The sequence below is a fragment of the Urocitellus parryii genome, chromosome 14 (genome assembly GCF_045843805.1).
Source record: "Urocitellus parryii isolate mUroPar1 chromosome 14, mUroPar1.hap1, whole genome shotgun sequence".
Taxonomy (NCBI): Eukaryota; Metazoa; Chordata; class Mammalia; order Rodentia; family Sciuridae; genus Urocitellus; species Urocitellus parryii.
This window is the reverse complement of record NC_135544.1, coordinates 15572075-15589517: the sequence shown is the minus strand read 5'-3', so window position 1 is coordinate 15589517 and position 17443 is coordinate 15572075. Positions and strand designations below refer to the sequence as shown.

The 17443-nt window shown below is 38.9% G+C and overlaps 1 pseudogene; it reads right to left on the bottom strand.

Moving 5' to 3' along the window:
* The window catches only part of LOC144250234 (netrin receptor UNC5D-like), a 244647-nt pseudogene that overhangs the window by 202733 nt on the left and 24471 nt on the right, over positions 1-17443 (bottom strand).

The window sequence follows — 17443 nt, the reverse complement described above, 5'->3', positions numbered from 1 at the left end:
ATCTGCTTTCTTCGCTTTATACAACTCCCAGGTGAAAGACATCCTAGTGCCTCTTACTAATGGAACTTTAACTCAATTCCTGTGATATGAACTTAGCATATATCAGATTGGAATCTATTTTGTGGGACTCAATAAGCCACAGAGAATCAGCACAGGAGCACACTGGGTACCTTTCACAACATGAAACTCTACTTTATCTCTATTAGAGAGTATAGGACGACTATTGTCCCCTTTTTAGAAAAAAAAAAGGCAAACATACTTGAGTTGGTGTATATAAGGCTGGGAATTACTAAGAAATCCACATGATAAATATTCATAAGGACAGGCCCGTGAGAGGCAAAACAAATGCAAAACAGAATAGCTGAGCTGTTGAGGTGGAATCCCATGGAAGGCCAGGTAAGGGCCATCCCCTGAAACACAGTCCACCCAGACAGGGATGTTGATACAAAGAGACCTACCAGGATATTTAATTGTATGCTGACGTATAATAGAAGGTATTTTTGAAGCTCTTGTCAAGAAGGAATAATTTTTTATTTAACTCATCAGAGGAAAAAAAAAAGCTTTTAAATAATCAGCCTTGGTAAGCAATTTTCATTTATATTTGCAATCTTTGGAATCTTACAACCTCCTTCACCAATCAACATTTCTGCCTTTCCAATTTCCCATCTCTGGAAAAGTCGTGATTGTTATTGTAGTTGTTTTATTTTAATGAATTGTGACAGCAGCCGTGCCTTAGATAGCACTTACTATATGCCGGGCATTGTTTGATTTTATCGATACTAATTTCATTTAGATACTAATTTCATTTACTCCATCCAACAATCTTGTAAGAATGTCCTCATTTGGGTGTGTAAACTGAGGCGACAGAATGACTTGCCTTGCCCAAAGCCCAGTGGCTGTTAAGTGCCAGTGCTGGGAATCAGTCCCAAGCAGTCTGTCTCCAGAACAGATACTCTAGACCACCCCCTACCCAGCTGTGACTTCTGTCTTGCGGATCACACTGCCTGAGGACCTCCCAACTAGAGCAACCCGGTCACATGATTACCCTGATGCTGGGTTCTCTGAGAACTGCAGATGTGATCTCAGACTCACGCTCATGGCGATCTCTGAGGCAGGCATTGCCTTTCCTATTCTATAGATGATGATAATTAGAAAATGGCAAAGTCAGAGTCTGAACTCATATCCACCTTTAGTCCCAAACTGCTTAACCTGCTGTGTTCCTTCCCAGCATCTCCTCTTTGCTCTTTCCACACCTGCACCTGGGTTAACCTGTCTTGCTGGAGGAAGTCACCAACGACACTGGTTGGTGTCATTTAAAAACCAGGCACCACACAGTCTCACGTGAGCCTGCCCTGTGGCTCCATCATTATTGAATTCCCATTCTCTGGCCAAATGACATTTTTCACCACAATGGTTACCCTGGACTCACCTCCACCGTTCTTTCCCCCTTCTTTAAGACCTTTACTTCTCTCCTGCTCTCTTTCTTGTTGGAAAGATGGAACCATCCTCTGTGAGCTCACTCCTTACAACTCAAAATTCCTCTGTTCCATTGCACATCTTTCTTTTACTTTCCTCTGTTCCCTGAAGAGTTGCCTTGCTCTGTGTCAGGCCTGCTCTGATCCATCCCTTCCCTACCTCCACAGGGACATGGCCTCATTTATTATTCTTTTGGTCTTGCATCTTCAAGATTTTCCTCCACACCCGAGCCTTGCCCTCTGCCTGCAGATGTAGTCGAGTTTCTCTAATTACCTCTCCCCGAGATCCTTCCCTCAACCTACTCTCTGATGCACTTCTCCAAGATGCAGCCTTCTTTCATTACGTCCACTAAGTTTTTAGCTCTGTTTAAAAGATTTTTAAGCATTTTTAAACATTAAATATCTCAGTTCATGCTCCAGGATCTCTCCAACGATTTAACTATTGCCAGTGTTAAAATAAAAATAAATAAATAAATAAAAATAACACTTGTACAAGATTAGAAAAATGTTTTAGGAAGTATATGCAAATGTTTTAGGAGTCTATGCAAAGAAAAACTTTTTCCTTCAGTTACCACTTCTCCAGGAATAATCACTTGATTATCATCTTGTGACTCCTTTTAGGAAAAACATGCCAATATCCTCCATTAACCTTCCTTTTTTTTTCTTTACCCTAAGAGCTCCATATTATACTTTCTTTATTGTAATTTCCTTTTTTAAAATATATACGTATATGTGTGTATATATATGTATATATATATATATATATATATATATATATATATATATGATCATTCCATCCATGCCTACTTCATTCTATATTATATTTGCCTAGTGCAGAGCTAAGCTGTATGATAATTTATTTAACTAGTCCCCTTTCCCTTATCATGTGATTCCTTTTACCCTTTAAAGTCTCTCTGCTCAAATCCTATTCCCTCTTGAAGGTCATTTGCAACTGCATCAACAGTAATGTTCCTTGTCTTATTCTTTAGCACTGCTCTGAGGCAAGAGACAAGAATAGCCAATCTTCCTTTTAGAAAAAAAAAAAAGTTCCTTCAATTTGATTCTCCTGGTTCTCTGATCTGCTGGTTACTTATTGTTCGGTAACTACCCTTCATTCTCCTAATTCGAAATGCAGGCTTTAAAGTTCAGTTCTTGGCCCTTTCCGTTCTCTCTGGTCTCATCTAATTGGAAGCCAGCTCCTCCCTGGATCTGGCCCAGTCTCAAAGTAACATCTCTTCTCATCTTCTCTGAAGATCTGGTGCCATATTTCCTTCCTATTCGCTAGATAAAACCACCTCCATCGTGGGCTAATCTCTCAAATTGGTTATCTGATTTGCAGATTGGCCACTTTTACCTCCTTAAATATTTTCTCCTGCTGAATTATCTTTCTCCTGATATTGATACCACCAGTGACCAGGCTGGAGATCAAAGACTCATCTTTGTTTGTTGCAGTTGACTTGCTCCCGAAATCACTGACATGCCTCACTGATTGTATGTCCAGTGCTCCCCACATCTCAATTTCAATAAGACAGACTCACCAATTCCACATCACACAGTCTCCTCTGCCTAGCACACACACTCCCAGTTGTTGAGAATTCTGAACCATTTCCCATGTAAATTTAAAACACTATTCTGGTACTGCCACCCAGATACCTCCCAATGACTTGAGTCCATTCCCAGGTGGGTGTTTTATCTTACCTCTCAAGACACTTTGTTTTCCCTAACCTGGATTTCATGTCCTTTTTCCATTTCTTATCTACTCTCTGGTCAAATCTATAGACCTTTATCTACTTACATTTGCTCTGACTTTTACAGAAAGGCTCTCTCTTTCAACACCTGCTTCAATTCTAATCACCTTCCAAGGCTGGCACTAAAGGTTGTCTGTTTTATAAAATATTTCCTGATAATGGTACATTCAGACACATTTCAGTCTTCCTCTTATAGGGTTGACAAATTTAGCAAATCAAAACATAAGACATGCAGTTTAATGCAAATGTTCAGATCAAAAAAGTGAATAATTTTAGCATAAGTATTTCCCATGCAATATTTGGAACATTTTAACTAAAATTTATTTATTCAGTGTTTTTCCTGAAATTCAAACTTAATTAAGGGTCTTATATTTTATCTGGCAATTCTATCTTTAAATTGCAACAGATTTTTTTTTTTTTTTTGCCCATCAGATAGGGAGAAAAGTTAAAATAGGGATAGAGTCAAAAAGAACAGGTTTTGGGGGATAGTAGAGAATAGGATAGAGAGCAGAATTCATCAGACACTAGAATGGCAATATGTAAATCAATGGAAATGTAATTGATGTAACTGATGTGATTCAGCAATCTGTATACGGGGTAAAAATGGGAGTTCATAACCCTTTTAAATCAAACTGTGAAATATATCAAATTAGATGTAATGTTTTGAACTACCAACAATAAAAAAAAAAAAGAACAGGTTTTGAACTCTGGCCTTTGAGAAAATTACTTCACTTTCCTTAATTTCCTATTCTGAAAATGGAAGCTGTAAGTTCTGTGTATAAATTCTGAATTACTATGCATTTGAGAGAGGGGCTTGTGAGTTCATATGCAAAATAAGTACCCTGGGTTATTTGGATACTTAGTTTTGGGGTATTTAATGGACAAAACCCCATTATGTCCATTAACGGTAGAGTCAGTTAAATCATTGAAAATGGTAGTAAGGGAAGGCACACACTTATGATGGGCTAAAAATTTGATAATAAAAAATTGAAAATGGTAAGAAAATCACAAATGTGGCCTGTACATGTGGGCTGAATTGATTCACAGGAGAAATGATTCTGAAGGACAAGGAAAATCATGCGATTTGTGGAAAGTGCTATACTTATGTAATTGAAAATAATCAGCAGGAGATGAAGAAAAATGATGGACAAAATAAGGGGAAAAGTATTTTAGAGTGTGGTTAGAAGATCGCCATCAATGCCAGTGAGCTTAGAAGCACCTAGAAGTGTGCTGAGAATTTGCGGGAATGGGCCAAAGACAGTTCTGTGGGTTGAAGGTCCCTGTCACACAGGTTTACACAACCTGAAAGAGAATGTGCACTTTGCAAGTGTGAACCCACATCTGCAGAGCAGTTCCCCAGCTGGTGGAGATCATAAAACACAGGGTCAACATCATTCTACTATATGTGAAGCCCGTGTCCTTTGGGAAAAGATGCAGAATGGATTTTTTTTTTCAGTGAAGAGAAGAACATACATATCTAGTCTTTAGACTCTAGGTGTGCTTTCAGGCTATTTGATGAAAATGATTTCCAGATGCATATTAGTGCCTAGTATGGAGTAAAGGACTGTTCAAGATTGTTCCCTCACCTCTTTTCTCAAATCCCCAATACTCTACATTGTATTGCTTTTGAAGGGGAGGACACACTTATTTTATACATTTATTTCTCTTTTTGCATTTCACTGAGCCACAGCTATTTGTACAGGACTATTTGTACAATAAAATTGATAAGATGGAGGAAAAATTATTGATTGTTCACCTTAACAAGACAAAGTCCAGTTAGTACTTAGTAGGAAGACTTAGGTCAATAACTCAGCAAATATTTATTGAACATCTACTATGATGTAGATCTGTGGTAACTGCAGCAGTCAGATGGTAAACAAGACTATAGTGAATATGAGATGACCATCTGTTAATGGGGATCCTAGACCAGTATAAGGGCAATAAAATAAGAGTATAGAAAGATGGAAATAGTTTTAACTTGGGTAAGTTAAAGGGGCAGCTAAACCAGACTCGAGTGGCAGGGGATTGAAGGCCTTTCAGAAAACTGAAGGAAGAATAAATTAAGCAGATTAAGGAAGGGTTAGCTTTAGGGAAAGAGTTTTTAGGCAGAAATATTAAGTAGAACATATATGATGCTGAGATGCCAAAATGCACAAGGAGTATTTCAGAGAACTGAGAAACACTGTTTGCCTCAAGAGTATAGTAATTGAGAGAACAAGGAAGAAATCTAGCCAATGAGAAAGGGAGGGAGAAGGGGAATAGCAAGGATGGTGGAAGGAGACCCTCATCATTATACAAAATACATGTATGAAGATGTGAATTGGGTGTCAATATACCATATATACAAACAGAAATATGATAAATTGTGGTATAAAGGTGTATTAAGAATTGTAATGCAAAAAAATAAGAGAGCTCATGTATAATGGCATAATTTGGTGTGAACATACTTAATATATTTACAAAAAATTGTGCTGTGAATGGATAATTATGAATGTAATGCATTCCACTATTGTCATGTATGTAAGAAATAAATTTAAAAAATAAAAAATAAAAAAAGAGAAGCTGAAAGGATTAGGAGAAGGAAGCTGGGCACAGATCGTGCATAATTTCTTTGGACTTCATCGTAAGAACAAAGGTGAGCTACTGAAGGGTTTTAAACAGGAAGGTGATAAGAATTAATGTTTTGAGAGGCTCAGAAAAAATTGATATAGGGCAAGCCTGGATACAAGGAGGCAACTGTAGAAATCCTGGTTAGGAATCTGGCCTGACTTTGAAAACTCTTCTTCTGGGACATTTTCTTTTCCTTTTGGTTGTCTATTACCACTATGGCTGCTGCTGTTACTTTCCTTTCTCCTCTGCAGTGACTTTTGACCTTCTCTATATTTAAGTGTTATTGTCATTCAGGGCTCAGTCCTTAGATCTTTGTATTTTATTCACATTTGGTATCCACTAGTGATCTCATCTAAATGAATGGTTTTAAGTATCATCTGGACACTGACAGGCCCTGGATTTATGTCACCAGCCAGGACAGTCCTCTGCCCTCCAGACTCATATATTCAACTGCCTATTCAATCTCTCCGTTCAGATGCTTTAATAGGTATCTGAAGCTGAGCTCTTGATTCTGCCTCCAGATTTACTAAACCAGGTTGTCCCCACATCAATAATGGCAACTCCATCTGTTGTGTGGCCCAAATTTGGGGTTTACCCACATTCTTCTTTCTCTCCTACATGAGGCCCAATTCATCAGCAAATCCTTTTTTGTGTGCCTTCAGAATAGGACACCTTTTTTATAATTCTTATTTCTACCTCTCTGGCCTAAAGCCACAATCATCTTGAACCTGGATCATCTTCATAGCGTATACCAGATCATTTTAATAGATCTCCTTGCTTCTTCTTTGGTTCCCTATAGGTTTATGCTCAATGCAGCAGACAGTGTTTATCCTTGAAAATATTAGGTAACATCACTCTGAATAAAAACCTTTGATGGCCTCCTATCTCCCTTAGAGTAAAACTCAAGGTCCTTATGATGGACTAAAACACACATGAGGTCTTCCCCCAACCCTATTCTTGGACTTCAGCTATTATTATTCTTCCTCAGCCTGGCCTCCTTGTTGTCCCTCAGAGACTTCAAGTGAGCTCCCACCTCACACTGCCTTTGCATCCTGCTGTTTGTTTTGCCCCATATCTTGTCCCCCAGATATCCAGCATGTTTGTTTCCTTGCATTTTTCCCCAGTTCTCTTCTCATGTTTAATTTTATTACATAGATCTTCTATGAACAACTCACACCAAAAATCAACCCTCCCGCCAATGCTGCCTAAGCCCCTCACCCTAGTTCATTTCTCTTTCTAACTCTTCACACCATCTCTGCAACACTTAGCACTGTGTATTTGCTGCCTTACTTATTTATCTACCTTCCTTCTCTAAAATTGTGAGCTTCCTGAAAGCTGAAACTGTAGGTGTTGTGGTCAGTGCTGATTCTCCATTCCCCAGACCATCTCCTAGCACCCAGTAAGCACTCAATTAAAACTGCTGAATGAATGGAGAGAAGGATTTGAGCAGAATAGAAATGGAGAGCAGTGGATGAACCTGAAATCTGTTTGGGTAGTATTGAGATATTGGTGATTGCTTTTTGGATATTGAGCCACAGAAGAGAAACGAAGACAGATGGGACTAGGAAGCTGTCCAGATTTCCGACCCAGACTACTGAGTTCATGGCAAGCGAGAAGAAGGGAAGTGGGATGGAGGAGGGACAGGTTTCAGAGAAGAATACATTCAATTTGGAGGTTGAGATTAAGGTTATTGTGAGATATCCAGCTGAAGACGTTCTGGAGGTAGCTGACTCTAGAAGTTAACTAGTTGGATTCCACTTTAGCATTCATCTCCGTTAGCTCTGAAGAAAGGAGGTGCGGTGAGGAGATATAGATCACCCTGCAGGTGAACTTACGCACCAGACTCCTCAGGAGCTCACAGCTTTTCAGAAAACCACATTCTTCTAGCCTCCAAGGAGTCTCATTGTCTGAGCGAAACCATTTTTCAGTCTGACTCTGGGGGTGCGCGTTTGCCATTCAGAACCTACTATATTTTACTGCACCTCCTGACATTGTTACACAACATTTATTGAAAGCACATTTGATGGTAATGAAGTTTCTATTAACTATGATTAAATCTCATAAAGCACCTGAAGATAATTTAAGATGTGCAGAAGCAGAAAATGAAACATTCGGTTTAGTACATTAGGAAACGTAATTGATTAAATTATCTCATTTACAATAAGTGCTTTCATGAGCTATGCAGTGCACATATTTTCCCCAGTTTGTCATTATGATTTGCCAACAGATATCTTAAGACTTCACTTTCTTTTTACACCTCCACGCAACTCAAAGCTGGCTCCTCTGCCAGCCTGCTCACGGAGGACTGTGTGCGAAGTTCCAAGCGATGTTTTCTATCCACCAGGCCTTGTGGAGGATCATGTGTACAGCTATATATAGGAACAGGTTGTTTCTCAATTATCTTCATAATTGACTTTGATTTTGCATCAGTTATGATTCATGTAGTCTTAAACTAAGCCCCACTTTCGCTGAACGATGCAGCCTGAATTTGTATAATGCACTTCTAACCATGCCGCTTACAGAACCCCGATTGGATTCCTCTGGGAGCCTTTTGCAATCACATTGATTCTGTTAAAGTTTTATTTTTAGGGAAATCACAAATTAAAACCATTTAAGCGATTCCATTGCAGTATCCAGCAATGAAGCATGGTACTCAGGAGTGAGAACCCCAAGCAAAAACTAATTCAGGACTCCCTAAGGACTAGAAATAGCTTCTGTGGGGTTAATGACTGGAAGTACAGATGTAACTAAATTTGAATGCCACAGTACTCACAAACTGAGCATGAAATTAATTTTAAAAACACACACATGCATTTCTAAGTAACTTTCATCTCGGCCACCACATGGACAGTTACAATCTTGCCTGTGGTATGCACCCAAACCTGCAGATGGCATGCACATAGAACAAAGAGGAAGGTAAGAGTCCTTTCCCTCCAGCTGTCACCCTGAGGACCTTGACACAGCACAGGCCAAATATTCAGTGGCCCATGTCTTTTTCCCTTCCTCATCATGCACACATACCTACATACAAGCCCACACATACATAGCCAGGTTCCCCAAACTCCATCTTTCTATGCATTCAAAAGCCACTATGCATGATGTCAGAGTGCAGATAACCTAAGTACCAGTGATTCCTGTATGAGCAGATGGCTGCAGAGAAAAAAGTTAAGAAAGTTTATTTTGCTATTTTACAAAGTTTTCTGACTCTGCAAGTAACAACATCTTTATATCTCTGGCTTGCCTAAAGTGGAAGTATGAATGGAATGGCTTTTCTGGATCTTTCTCTCATCTTTCCTGATGGCCTGCCCCAAGGTACCTATTTCTGTCTATCCTCATAGGGTCTTAAGTCTTTCAAAGAAGTCAGCTAATAAAAACTATTAACTCTCCCAAGCTGTTTGAATCTTAATGCCCTAGGATTTAAAAGATCAAAAGTCATTCATTTTATACTAAAATGAAGGAAAGTGGGCCAGGACATTTTTATACAAGCTTTACAAACCAAACCAACTGGGTAGCTGTCTACTCTTCTATTGAAAAGAGCTGAACTGCTGATGCCTTTTATCTTGAGGTTTCTTGGGATGCTTTACCTATTTCTGAGTGCATGACGATGACCAGAAGGATGTTAACATGGAGATACTTAACAGGAAACCCCCACCAGAGATTCTAATTCACTTGTTCTATTCTAAGGTGGGGCTATTTAATAAGTTCCCACCATACCCCAAGATCTGGATGCATTTGATCTCTGATCTTGTTTTTTTTTTTTTTTTTTTTTTTTTTTTTTTTTTTTTTGAGAACTGCTTTTCTTAGATAATGGTTCTTAGCCTGAGTTGCACATTGGAATCACTTGAGGAAGTTTGAAAAAAGTGGGGTCTCCTGGGTTTTAACACCCTCCCACCGCAAATACTGACTTCACTGGTACAGTTTTGGAATTAGGATTTTTAAAAAGCCTTCTGAGAGATTCCAAAGTACAGTTAAGGTTGAGAACCACAAGGTCAAATGGCAAGCTGCCAAGCATTTAAGCCACATTCCTTTCTCCATAGCTACAGGATGCATAAAATGGAAATAATGCAAAGGCCTCTTTCAGGAAGCATGTCTGCATCTAGGGAGCATGCCAGCACCAACACCAACATTCTGAGTTCATAATTATTTCACTGTGGAAATCTGGCTCCTCATCTACCCAGTTGTCATGGATGCCTTCGCAGGTAAGATTCTGGGTTTGCTTCCTCCACCTCCTCTCCTCCTCAGTGGAACGGCTTAGAGACAGGCTTTTGCCTAAAAGGCTGCTCTCATGAAAGTGTAGAATGAAAAATATTTATTAATTTTAATGCTATAAATCTCTCCAGAAATAAGAATCCTAGATGACATTTGCAGAGCAATGGACTTACAGGCAGAAAGAATCAAGAAGAGAGATTTACTTGTGCTCAGAGGGAGGGAAAGGATGTGCATATTTCTTTTTGATTTAAACCTCTGATATGCAACTCCAAACTCAATGAGAGGAAGCCCCCAAAGCCCTGGATCTTTCATGGGGACTTCAATTCTGCTTGGTTCCTATACAAATAAAACAGTAAGGCAGCAAATATGAGAATAAATTATATTCACAAGAGGAAAAATAACTTACTTTGGGGTTTTAGTTCATGAAGAGGTTTTTTATCTAAAAGAAAGAGAGAGAAAAAGAAAGTTGCATTTAATAAATTTACATGGAGCAGATATATTTTCTGTATCACTTTATATCCACCTCTATAAATGATACATTTTCTCCATTTCTACAGACAATACTGATTACGTTGTCCGTGTTTTTCTTTTTCATTCTATTTTTTTTATTTGCCTCTTTTGAAATATTTTTCCAAGATGATCATTTGATTTTTAAAAATTTATTTTCTCTCCAGTTTGCTAGCATTTTTCTCTGTTGCCTTTCCTAGTTTGTTATCAGTTTGGTAGGAGCAGTGAACTTGCTGCCTGTTCTTTTTTATATGCAGTGAGAAGCCTGTTCAGGTAAGAGATGCCATTTCACTATATGTGATGTTAGAAAAGTGAACCAGTGGATACATATTTAAAGGAATCCTGCCTTGGTTTGCAGTAATCATGGGCTGGACAGAAAATTCCAAATTCTGTTTATCTGTGTGTGGAGGTTTGTGGGTTGTGGGTGTGGGTATTGTGAGCATGTTAGAGTTTTGTCTTTAAGAAATCACTGTGTGTTTGTTTCATTTCTTCCTTAGCTGTTAAAATGTGTACCACCTCCCTAACTGGAAAAGTTATCATTTTATAATGATATTCAGCAGTGCGCCCATCAGGCAAGGTGGATAAAGAGAAAGGACAATCAGCAGGACCTCAGTAGTCAGAACTCAACTGAGGGAACTTTATCAGCCCCCTGCAAGACCCTCCATCCTCTTTCCTAACCCTTCACCAAATAATAGAATCCATACAGGTCACATTGAGACTTGGTGCTGTGGCTTTTTTTGTTTTATAACAGAGTTGCTCTCTCTCCATTTTTCCTGCCTCTGGTCCAATCTTGGACCAACACAGCCCCACCACAATGCAGAAACCGGAAAGGACACTCCTTCAATGCCATGCCAAGATTCTGGAAGATCTCATGGTTCTCCCCCCCATCATCATTTCCTTCTTAGAGTTTAGGTGGGATACTGTCAGACAAAGGGACCTAGGCTGTTGTTATTCCTCACAGAATCACACAACAACGGGAAAGGGCCTTGAAAGGTCACCTTTTGTAGTCCCCTTCTCTATCTGCCTGAAGGTGAGCCACCAGGAGTGACACTGTCATTTTGGATTATGTTTTTAACTGAATCAAATCTCGCACACTACACATTTGAGGACTTCATAAATATTATCTGACTGACTGCACCATATCCCCTCCCAGGCAGATAAACTGCTATATCCAGAGGTCTCCATGGAATTTCTCTTACCCTAACCCATTCCTGCATTTAATACTGACTTTGACAGAAAGCCTTTTCAGTATACAAATGCAGTGTGGTTTAAATATAGCTTTTGTGTATTTTGCCATCTGATAGGTTATGGAAGTAGCTTTTACAAGTTGTAGGTAAACTACACACTTGCAAATGAGCCATTTTTTAATAGAAGAGGAAATTGAGATGGCTGAGGGTAATTTCTGGCAGAATTTTCTTTAAAATAAAAAAATCCTATGAAAGATAATAATTTGTGTATGGTATGAGTTTCACAGAGTCAGGCTTCTTAAAAACTGAATCCTTGCATTCCCCTTACTGTACCGATTCAACACCATGAAATTTCTCAAGAGCAGGTGGCACCTCCTGACATCCAGATGCTAATACACTCAAGAATTAGAATGAAGTGACTTTGGTGGGTTTAACCTAGCTTCAGATTTTGCTTATGGCAGGATATCTCAAAGCACATGGCATGGGCACAGTGATGCTGGCAGGCTAGGGCTGAGGTGTCTGAAAGTGATGCATTGCTACAACCACACAAGGAGACGTGTAGAACATCTGTTTAGAACTCTGGCTGAGCATAACAGTATTTTCTTCCTTCTGAACCACAGGAAATGGAGATTATGCCAGGTAGCAAAATAAAACTCCATTAGAAACAGGTGAGATATACAACTGCTCCCCAGAAAAATAAATCAAAATAAAGTTAGGCTATGAAAAAATCAGGGTGACGGAGTTTCACTGGGTATAGCTATGAAAGAAGAAGAGGGAACGGGGCTATAATATCCAGAGACAGAGAAATCAGGCCATAGGGCACACAGGGCAGGACCCAGCTCTGGCGCTATGGGTATGGTCACTGTGGTACTGTGCAGTTAGTGCAGACTCTTGGGGTCAGAACTGAATTGAAATCTTGAAGTATCTGCATTCTTCTTGTGAGACCCTAGTGTTCTCTGAAGATAAATGGGAATAAAAATCATCCTTGAGGGTTGATAGTTAAGGATGCAGCATAGGGCTAGCATCTATTTTGACATTAATAACTGTAATAAATGGAAGCTAATAATATAATTTCAATACCTGAATATCATGATGCTGATTATCAGGATCATCATCTATTCAGAGTGAAAAAAATGCCTATTTGTGCTACTGCTTATGGACAAGCTAAAACTCCAAATCAGAAATTCTAGCAAGGTTTGGGCACACCTGAGTGAAGAAAGTTAAATTTGGGTCTACACCTGGCCTCTGCTTACTGTAAGATCAAGGCAAGTCAAAACTTCAGTTTCTTGATATATTAAAAAAAAAAAAAAAGGCAGAAACCAGAAGGCCACTAGGGGCTCTGCTGCCTGCACCTACTGTACATGGATCTGTAGGATATCAACCAAAGACACATAGGCCACAAGAATGCATTCAACCACAAGAATGGGATAAAGTTTGGAGTGGGTTGCATTCTGTGTATGTATAATATGTAAAAATACACTCTAGTGTCATGTGTATCTGAAAACAACAAATAAAAAAATAAAGAATGCATTCAAAATGATTCCCTAAATCAGAGTAAAAATTATGCAAGAGGCTGATACTTAGTGCTGAAGTCCAGCATGTCTCTTGTATTAGTGTGCATCCTCTTATGGAAAAGGCTAGAGGCCTCTGGGGCCCAAGACAGCTTTAGTCCCGTTGAAACAGCATCAAAATTGGGTTCTGCTGCATTTTGTGAAATAACTTTACCTTGACAGCAAGCGCCACCACAGAGCATTTTCCTAACTAGAGATGTCTGATTTGACATGGGTTTATGGGCACTAGGGAGGGCCACCCACTGACCTCTCTAACTTTGCAAGAACTGCCCACTTCACATTCAATGTTCTGTTACTCTGTTTGCATGATCATTTTCTCACAAGGCTCAAGGCCATGCAACAACTTGGCCTTGGTCAACCAAATCCTCTCTGCTTTCATTTTACCTCTAACCAAAGACCATATTTAAATGACCCCTTAGTAAATTAGTCCATTAGGGCCATGGTTCTGAATGTTGGCTGCACATTTAGAATCACCTGGGGAGTTTTAAAATAAATACCCATGGCTGGGTCCCACTCCAAGAGCTCCTGATTAATTGGGGTTTGTGTTTTTGTGATTATTGCCACTTCCTGGCAAAAAATCTGGGGCTCTGCATGGTCAAATTCAGTTAGTCTCTGCCTCCCTGGGGCCCTTGGGTATGCAGATAGGCCCAGGAGGGCCCCTTTTGTGTCCTGCAGGCAGAGAAATGCTACAATTTTGAGTCCACTGCAACTGAGCTGTGGTTTGGGAAAATCATAACAATTTTCACAGGGTCTACCTTATATACTGACAGCTATCTTCAGGGTAAAGGGAAGTCGATGATCGGTAATTGCAACTTAATCTTATAATCTTTTTTTGTATTTAAAAGTTAAAGATTCAAAAAGTGGCTTTTAATGGTGCTCTAAGTTGTCATTTTTTTCTTTGAGAATTATTTCTATTATTTACATAGTTACCAAGCAGTTATTGAATCCAAAATAAAAAGTACAATCACAAAGACAAAAAAATTTCACCACCAGAAGATAACCATTAAATTATATATATAAGCCTATATTTTTCCTAATATAAAATATATATTTATATTAGGGAAATATATATATATATATTTATAAGTATGTTTAATCATATATATGTTTATGATTAAACATACTTATAAATGCTGATAAATATATATATCTTGAAACTACCTGAAATTGTCAGTTGTTTATCATTTTTTAGCTACAAAAACCATGGAACTGTCATATATTATTCTGCAGTTTGCTTTTGTTATTTATTGCCGAATGCAAATATCACTTTGTGTGGTGTGTGTGTGACAGGGGGAGTTATATATCTATGTGAGAGAGAGTGAACAATTTACCTTTTATTTACACTCACGATTCATTTCTTTCTATTTTTGTTTAATTTGGGGCTTCCTTTTTTTATACTCAATGTTCCCAAAGCATTTCTATGGCATCCATTGTTCTCAGAAGCTCTTTATAACTGCACCCCTACCCACCCACCTACCTCCAGCCTGTATTGGGGAATAACTGTGGCCAGCTGCCTGCAGCCCACATGCTGGGGCCCTAAGAGAGGAGGCCAGAGGAGAGATGGCACATGGGGACAGATGGGTTCAATCTCCAACCCACAGAGTAAGGGGGGCGTGCTGCTCCTCAAGAGCTGTAGGTTGTGATGATTTGAAATCTGCTCCCATTGGTTTTGAACATGGCACTGATGTATTTGATAGAAAGTATGGGTCATTTTTAAGATTCAGACATGGGGCCACTAAAACATCCCAGGTAACAATTCAAATCATGTTATTATAGTCAATGTTTAGCCTTCTTTTCTTTTGTTTCCAGAGACCACTTTTATTATTTCCTTCTTCATAGATCAAATTCTTTGAAACCTTTCTCATCCCCAAAAGGTATATTTAATTGTTCTATTTGAGTTTATCTTCCACATTCTTTGAACTTTTAAGTTGCTTAGGAGTTAATTCTAAATTTTGTGGAATTATTCACCTTTTCAGTCCATTCTCTGGCTAGTTCCTTCTGTGCTGCAATAATTCTCTAGAATCAGCATGCAAGATGCAAGATTCTACCATTCCACACAGTCCTCAAGTCAAGACCAAATGCTTTGCCCATCTTCACCATCCCAAGCAGGACTTAGTTTCCATGCACATGCCTGATAAGTCCATCAATTCTCCAGTCCCATATAAAAGTTTTTTGCCCACCTTGGGTTGCCCTTATCCTTCCAAGTGCTTCATGTCAAAGTTTGCCTGTAAGGCACAGGTCAATTTCCAATTCCTTCCTAGAATCTTCAGTGATCACTCCCTTTGCATGAACACTCCCATATCTAAATGTGAATGTCATTTTATATTTTTGTACTTTTATAATTACAGGTCCTTAACATGTAAATCATATTTAAATGCTTAATTGACATTGCAAACACAGAGTCTGAGCAAGAAAAACGGAGAAAATGAAATTAAAATCTTCTTGCTTCTTTATTTGCTGATGGGTAGTAAAGAGGTTGAGATTCTTGATTACCAGTGTGTTTCATTTATTCTTCTTTCCATCTCTGCCTGAACTAGAAATAATTAAGAGCTGGTATTATGCTATCCAAGGCTACAGGAAACCCAGGGTCTGGCAGGTTGGCCTTGTATTAGTAGTAGAAGATAATTAGACAAACACAAGGACTTCTTTGCATTGGCAACACCACTGTGCCTGAATATGTCAGGCAGACACCCAAGATGATAAGAGTAGATTCTAATCTTTGGGTGTCGAAAGTTCATTTAGGCAGTAGAATGTGCACCAGCTTCTGTATACACTCTAAACCTCTCCCAATGATCAAAGACACAGACAAATTGAAAGAGTATAAAACAGCCCATCTTAGTTTTAACTTTTTAGTTTCTTCATTGTGTTTTTCTTTCCTGTTCCCTTTTAAAGACTGTGCTCAGAATGACTCTTCTCTGTGTATCCCACCTGTTACTAGATTAATGCAATTTCAGCTTCCTCTCTCCCACCTGACTCCCCACCAGCTTTCCAGCCTAAACAGGCATCACAAGAACCAATGCTCCTGTTGAAATGTGATCTGAGTGGATGCAGGGAGGACAAATACAGAGAGTACAAAGTTTTTAGACATCCCTCCCAGGGTTTTCCATTTGGTGATGTATGCTAGAGAAATCACTGGTTTCCCTAGAGAAATCTGGATGATTACTAGAATTCCAGGGTTTAATGGAAAAACCACCCATTTGACTAAAACTCATGCATACTTGTAAATGAAAAACAGCTCCTTTGACACTCTCTACCTAAGAATTGTGCATGATCCTATCGTGTTAATTAGGTGGAGTCAGGAGGGTACAGCAACAGATGGCTCCTGGATGTCACTTCTGATCATAATGACCTTCTGGAATTGCCCTTTGCCAAAGCACATGATTAGTGTATATTTAGAACATACAGACTTCCCCTTTGTTCTTTCAAATTCTGGATCTCAGTCAAGTAAGTGTATAATGACTATTCTCACAAGTGGTGTTTGCATATTTTGTTCTTGAGCCAAATCATTTAAATTTCTGTATATCTTAATGACATTTTAAATTAAAAAAATTAATACCAGAGATTAACCACTGAGCCACATCCTCAGCCCCCAACCCTTTTGTATTTTATTTAGAGACAGGGTCTTACTGAGTTGGTTAGGGCCTCACCAAGTTGTTGAGGCTGGCTTTGAACTCAAGATCCTCCTGCCTCCACTTCCCAAGCCACTGGGATTACAAGGGTGGGCCATTACACCTGGCTTGATTTTTATTTTTGATTGACACAAAAAAATGCACATATCTATGTACGGCAATATGATGTTTCAATAAATGTACACATTGTATAATAATGAAATCAGGGTAATCAGTGTGTCCATTACCTTAATTAAGCATTTATCATTTCTTTGTGATAACATTTCAAAATTCTCTCTTCTTGCTAATTTTAAATATACAATACATCAGGTATAGTCACTCCACTGTACAACAGAACAGCAGAATCTATTTCTCCTCTCTCACTAAACATTGTATTCTGTGATCAACCTCTCCCTTTCCTCCTAGCTCCCTACTCTCTCCAGTATCTGGTAACCACTATTCTGTGATGTGTATGTGTGTGTGTAAAGCCATAAAAATGATGAAAGTTCTGTCATTAGCAATAACATA